A 6000-nucleotide genomic window follows, 5' to 3' on the forward strand; every position below is an offset into this window, starting at 1 on the left:
TGCTTGGAAGTTTAATTTGAACACCCCCCCCAAGCTAAAATGCTCTGACTTCCCCCTGGAAGCCTGCTTCTCCCATAGTTTTCCCAGTAAACAGCAACTCCATTCCTTGGCAAAAATAAACCCCAAAAACCCAACTACTATCATTTCTACATCCAGTATGTTAGCATTCTCCAAAAAAGAACCCTCAGTCTAGCCATTATCACTGTAGTTCGAGACGCTATCCTATCTTTCTTGAATTCATGAACTACTCCCCAAACTGACCTTCTTGCTTCTGCTTTGCCTGGTTGAACCTATTCTTGACATAGTAACCAGAAACACTCCCTTTAAAACCTAAGATCAAAAAAAAAATCCTTCAGTGCGTCTCACTCCGTTATCTGGCTTGCTATTATCTCCCTGGGCCCCTTTTCTCTTCCCCGTTGCTCGCTCCACCACATAGCAATGTTTCCACCTCAGGGAACTTTACTGTTCCCTCTGTCCAGAATACTCTTTGACCAGATAACTACACGGCTGAAGTCCTTCTCTCCTTCAGGTCTTTGCTCAAATACTGTATCAGCGAATCCTTCCCTGGCTACCTTATTTAAAATAGCAATCTCTGCTCCCCTACCTTATTTCCCTCTCTGCTTTACCTTACTTGGTAGCACTTGTTAGCATCTGGCCTAGTGTATGGTTGACCCTTGAACAGTGCGGAGGTTAGGGGCGCACCAACCCCCTGCCCAAGCAAAAAATACATGTGTAATTTTTTTAATTTTACACATGTTGCTTTTATTTTTTTTCTTTTTAAGTAATCTTGACCCACGGCGTGGGGCTTGAACTCATCACCCCAAGATCAAGAATTCCCATGCTCCACCAACTGAGCCAGCCGGCTAGGGGCCCCAGAAATAACACGTATAACTTTTGACCCCCCCCCAAAACTTAACACTATTGGCCTACTTTTGACGGGAAAAGGCTTACTGATACACAGTTGATTAACGCATATTTTGTATGTCACATGTATTATATACAGTGTTTCTACAATCAAGGTAGAGAGGGAAAATGTCAGGAAATCGTAACAGAAAATACACTTAGAGTACTGCACCGTATGGAAAAATCTAAGTGGACCTGTGCAGTTCAAGCCCAGTGTTCAAGGGTCAACTGTATATTGTACTCCCCTGTCGTCTTCCACTAGAATGTAAGCTCTCTGAGGGCAGGGAGGTTATTTTGTTCACTGCTCCATCCCTGTCCTACAACAGCCTGGCCACTTAAGTAGCTGTTGAATGAAATTGTAGATGTTGGCCAGATGCAGTTACTTTTATGAGGCTAAATGTTGCAATATAGAGCTTCTCTGTTCATCTCCTTCTTTGGGGAAACAACGGAGAGATCAGAAGCAGTAACAGAGAAAATGCTGTTGTTGTGGACACTTAGAAGTAAACTTGAAACCACGGTTTTCTAGTGAGTACCTACTTGGGTACCAGATGTAGTAGGTCAAATAACCTTACAAGGGAGGATTGAGGATTGTGCCTGTGAATCAGTATTCTGGTTCCCATTTTACAGTTGAAAATGGTTTGAGCTGGTTTGAGCTCACACACCCAGCAAGGTCCTGCTGACGAAGACCCTCCTTCCTGGGTCAGAGGACAACAAGGAGTAACTGAATCTACTTGTGGAGCTCCGCAGGAAAGATCTTTGTTGTATTCAGCATGAGGTAAAAAGTGTCCCAAGAATATCAATCAAGTGTTCATCAGCCTAAGTGTGGTTGTTAATATTTGGGTCAGGGACAGGAATGAATAGTCAGTGTTTTTCTCTATTGATTAAGGGGGAGGTAGAGACAATGGCGAACCTCCGTCAACCAGGATGCCTTCCTAGGACTTTCCTGGAAAAAAAAACTACATGGGAAACTTTTCATATCTATATTTTGGTGAGCGGTGTTGCTAATGGCTATATTTGCACCGGGCCTCTTCAACTTCATTTTCTAGTCTAGAAAGTGCATTTCTGGGCTGTGTGTGGAGCATTACCTAGGAGTTTGGTTTCCCGGGTTCCTTTCATCTACTCTCCTGCAATGCAGGGGGAGCCTAGCCTGGTCTCCAGTTTCTGACTGGAGTTACCACAGGCTAAGAGAACAGCTAGCCACTGAGCTGTGAGTAATTTGCTTTTGAGAAGTAAATAGAACCTCGCCAGTAGAGAACCCAGGGGTGTGGCCAGTAGTTCTTTTCCCAGGCTCCTCCCTCCCCACCCCCCAAATGACCTTAACCTTCTTTCATAGCTGGAGAGCAGCCAAGTCTGGCCTAAACAATACTCTCAACCTCATTGGCTCTTTTGCCTTGCAGCCACTGCCACCCCCAAGTGGCTAAGGCCCTTCCCACTAGGCCTCTCAGTGGGGTCAAGGTTTTCTAATTACTGAAAGGCAAACACCGAAAGAAGGGTGAAAAATATTTAGTGTCATGACCTTTAAAGGGTCAGTGTCTGGTGGCTCCTGCAATTGAGAGGCAGGGTGGGGACTTTGTCCTACGGTGGATGGACATCTTCAAATGATACAACAGAGGCCAAAAGGATGCTGCTTTTGGTAAATGTCCAAAACCTGGCTGGTGCCACCCCAGATCTCAGGATGGATGTAAATGTCACCGGGCACCCTTGGAAACTGCCAGTGGATACCCACAGGGGAAAGAAGTGGCATAAAGTTCTAGTAAGGCACAGATGCCTGCCTGTCATCACAGGCATTAGACCTGCCTGCTAACAGTTGGCGGTGACTGAATCAGAAGCCAGTGCGGTCACTTTTATCCCATAATGGCGTGGCCTCAAAGTCAAGATCAGGGTCACCTACTCCCATCATTCCCATAGGACTGGGGCCATGGAAAGTTTAGTGTCTCGGGTGCCTGGGTCGCTCAGTCAGTTAAGCATCCGGTTCTTGACTTCGGCTCAGCTCTTGATCTCACGGTTCGTGAGTTCGAGCCCCCCCATCCGGCTCTGTGCTGACAATGAGGAGCCTGCTTGGGATTCTCCTTCTCCCTTGCTCCCTGCCCCTCCCCCGCCCGTTCTCTTTCTCTCTCAAAATAAATAAACTCAAAAAAAAAAAAAAAAAGGAAAGTTTAGTGTCTGAAAACTGAATTACTGAGAATAGATAACACTGCTCGGTCTGGGGCTTGGATATGGTGCAGGAGCAAGGCAAGGCAGCTACAGAAAGAAATGAGTCGTCAGGTTGCTCAGCATGGTGAGTGCTCCATGAGAACTACCAACCTTCCTTTTTCACACCTCCCCCTTCACACACTCTTTCCCCCTTTTTGTTCAGGGAATTACAAAAGCCCATCTTTATCGAGCCCTTTGCGCCAAGCACTATAGAAACCATGAGGTAGATATTACCACCATCTCCACGAGGACGACGACTGTGTCTGTCTTGCTCTGTGTTACATTCTCATCCCCTGTCACACAGTAGGCAGTCCCATTTTGTTGACTAAATCAAAGAGGTAATATGGGAATTTACTAGAGGAAAGATGAGATAGGAGCCGTTAAGCCATGGTATGCCCGATGCAGGATTCTTGGCATAGCCTGTACAGATTCGTAGTTGTGTGGAACAAAAGGAAGAGAGGGAAAGAATAAACCTGAAAAAGACTAAAACAGTGTGGAGTGACAGAAAACCAGCTTCAGAGGCCAGAGATCCGAATTCAAGTCCCACCTTCACCACCAGCTATGTAACTTCAGGCGAGTAACTCCTCTTTTTCTGAGCCTTAGTTCCCATATCCATAAACAACTGGTGTCAGGTTAAGCTGATTCATAAACCAGGTCTTTACTGAGTATATACGATGCGCAAAGCACTGTTCTAAGTGCTGGTAACACTTTGGTGAACGAGGCCTGTGCTGTCATAGAGCTTATATTTCATAAGAAGGAAACAGACAATGAAAGGAGGAAAGTTCCTAAGACAATCAGGTGATGATAGGTGCTATGAAAATAACAGAACAGGGTGATGGGATAGTACAGGGTGCTGGCTGTGGCCAGGTAGTGGCAGAAAGCCCCTCTGACAAAGCCACCTGTCAGCTGAGACCTGAAGGTAGTGGGCTGGCTAGAGGGTGGTCTGCCAGTGAGGCATTTCAAACAGGGGAAGCAGCAAGAGCAGAGCCAGGCAAGTCGAAGAAACAGAAATGCTGTAACCCTCTTACCTTCTAGGATTCTAGAAATAGTGACGCATTGCTTGTATTGTTTAGGTCAGGGGTTTGTATTATGAAATCATTTGTTGGTGGTATGGGACATTTGCTTCTTAATGGAAGTGGATGGGTGGTATAGAGTCTTTGTGGAGCCCTTGGATACGTATCTGTCTCTCTGGCTCTCCCACAGTGCTGGTTGCTCAGCTGGCTCCCTGTGTAGATGCAGACTCCATTTTAGCTGCAGACTCTAAACGCAGACTGGAGAGAGCTGCCTCCTCAACTACTTACCCACGGCCTTGGAGGCCCAGAACCCCCTCCCATCCCACCTAGTCTTCTTCCATTCTGACAAGCCAGGGCTTTGAGAGCACAAGGTTCAGCTTTCTTGTTTTCCTGTCAGAGCAGAAGCCAGAAAATGAAACAGGAAACAGAGCGGAAGAGGAGGGGGGTGGGCAGCAGAGAAAGGAAGGAAGGAGAAATTGCTGGAAAGTAGAGCTGGAGGTCTGGACAAAGTTCTACCTCTAACGGGTGACAGTTGAACTGTTAGAAAACATTCTGGCTTGTCACAAGAGACCCCTGTCCTTTTTACAAATAGATTTTTGAGAGAATTTGGTGTGGATAGAGGGAACCTTAGGAATGCTGGTCTTTCTCCCTTGTGAATTCACAAAGCAAGTACGGTACACTGCTCAGTTTTGTCTCTGCAAACTGAGTGCTGCTGGGAGCCTCATGGACTTTTAGAGATTCAAGCCACAACCTCAGGCCCCAGTCACGAGTGTGCTTGGCCGATTCACTCAGGGGCGTCTGAAGCTGAGGACAAGTGTCCCTGAAAAAAAACGGGGGGGGGGGGGGGAGAGTCCTCTCCATTTGTTTCCCTTCTCCAACACAGGACTAAAATGTGATTTCTACCCGATCCACCTTACACACAACAGTACCCTAGGGCAGCTTAGGTCTCAGAGCCTGAAATGAGGGAGAACCAAAAGCTACAGTCCCTGGCCCCCACAGAACTGATGGAGGCTAGTTTTCTCTGCCTGGAGAGATAGCAACCATCCCTTTGTTCCCACCCACGTTAATGGCTGTGGCAGAAGATAAAACCCCTCCCTCAGCCGGGGCTGTGGCCAGAGGCTAACCCAGACCCTCGCTCCGTTCTGGAGGGCCGATAACTGAAACCACAGAAGGCTTTGGAATCCTGAGAAACAAGAAATCCACCAACGGAGAAGGATTTATTATCTATTTCCTTTAAGGAGGGTGCAAAGTTGTTCTAACAGTTTCCGTTACAGGGGTGCCCACCGGCCGCTCCTCCCTAACAGACGGTTTTGTTGAGTTAGCTTCTTTTTCTTCTTCTTTTTGGCCTCACTTCCTACGAGAGCAACTGCCCGAATGAGGAAGAAGAGTCGGGGGGGGGGGGGGGGGAGGGGCGGGGCGCATTCTCTTAAGTTTCCTTCATAATCCTCGTTAGCCACCTGAGGAGGTGGGGTTGAGGATCGAAGTAGGACACGAGGTGCCCGGGAGCTGAAGGGGAAAAGCAGGGGGATCCCCCACTTTCCTCACACCCAGGACGCAGAATGCCACTGCTGGCCACAGAAACCCCAAGGCGTTTCTTTCTATTCAGGGAACATCTATTGTGTGCCAGGCCCTGTGCTGAGCTGGGGTGGCCTGACAGCAGGGAAAGTGCGGCTCTCTCCGGCTTCTGCGAAGAGGTCGCGGGGCGGCCCGAAACTCCGAGAGCCTCAGCACACACACATCGGGAACTCAGTGGATGTTTGCGGGATGCAACCCGGGCGAGAGCGCCGACTCTGACACACGGCGGACTAACGGAAGGAGAGGGAGGGGGCCTGAGGCGCGTAAAGCGCCAGGGGGAACTCTTCAGGTGTCACCAAGGCGGGAAGGTGCCAAG

The sequence above is a fragment of the Acinonyx jubatus genome, chromosome C1 (assembly GCF_027475565.1).
Source record: "Acinonyx jubatus isolate Ajub_Pintada_27869175 chromosome C1, VMU_Ajub_asm_v1.0, whole genome shotgun sequence".
Lineage (NCBI taxonomy): Eukaryota > Metazoa > Chordata > Mammalia > Carnivora > Felidae > Acinonyx > Acinonyx jubatus.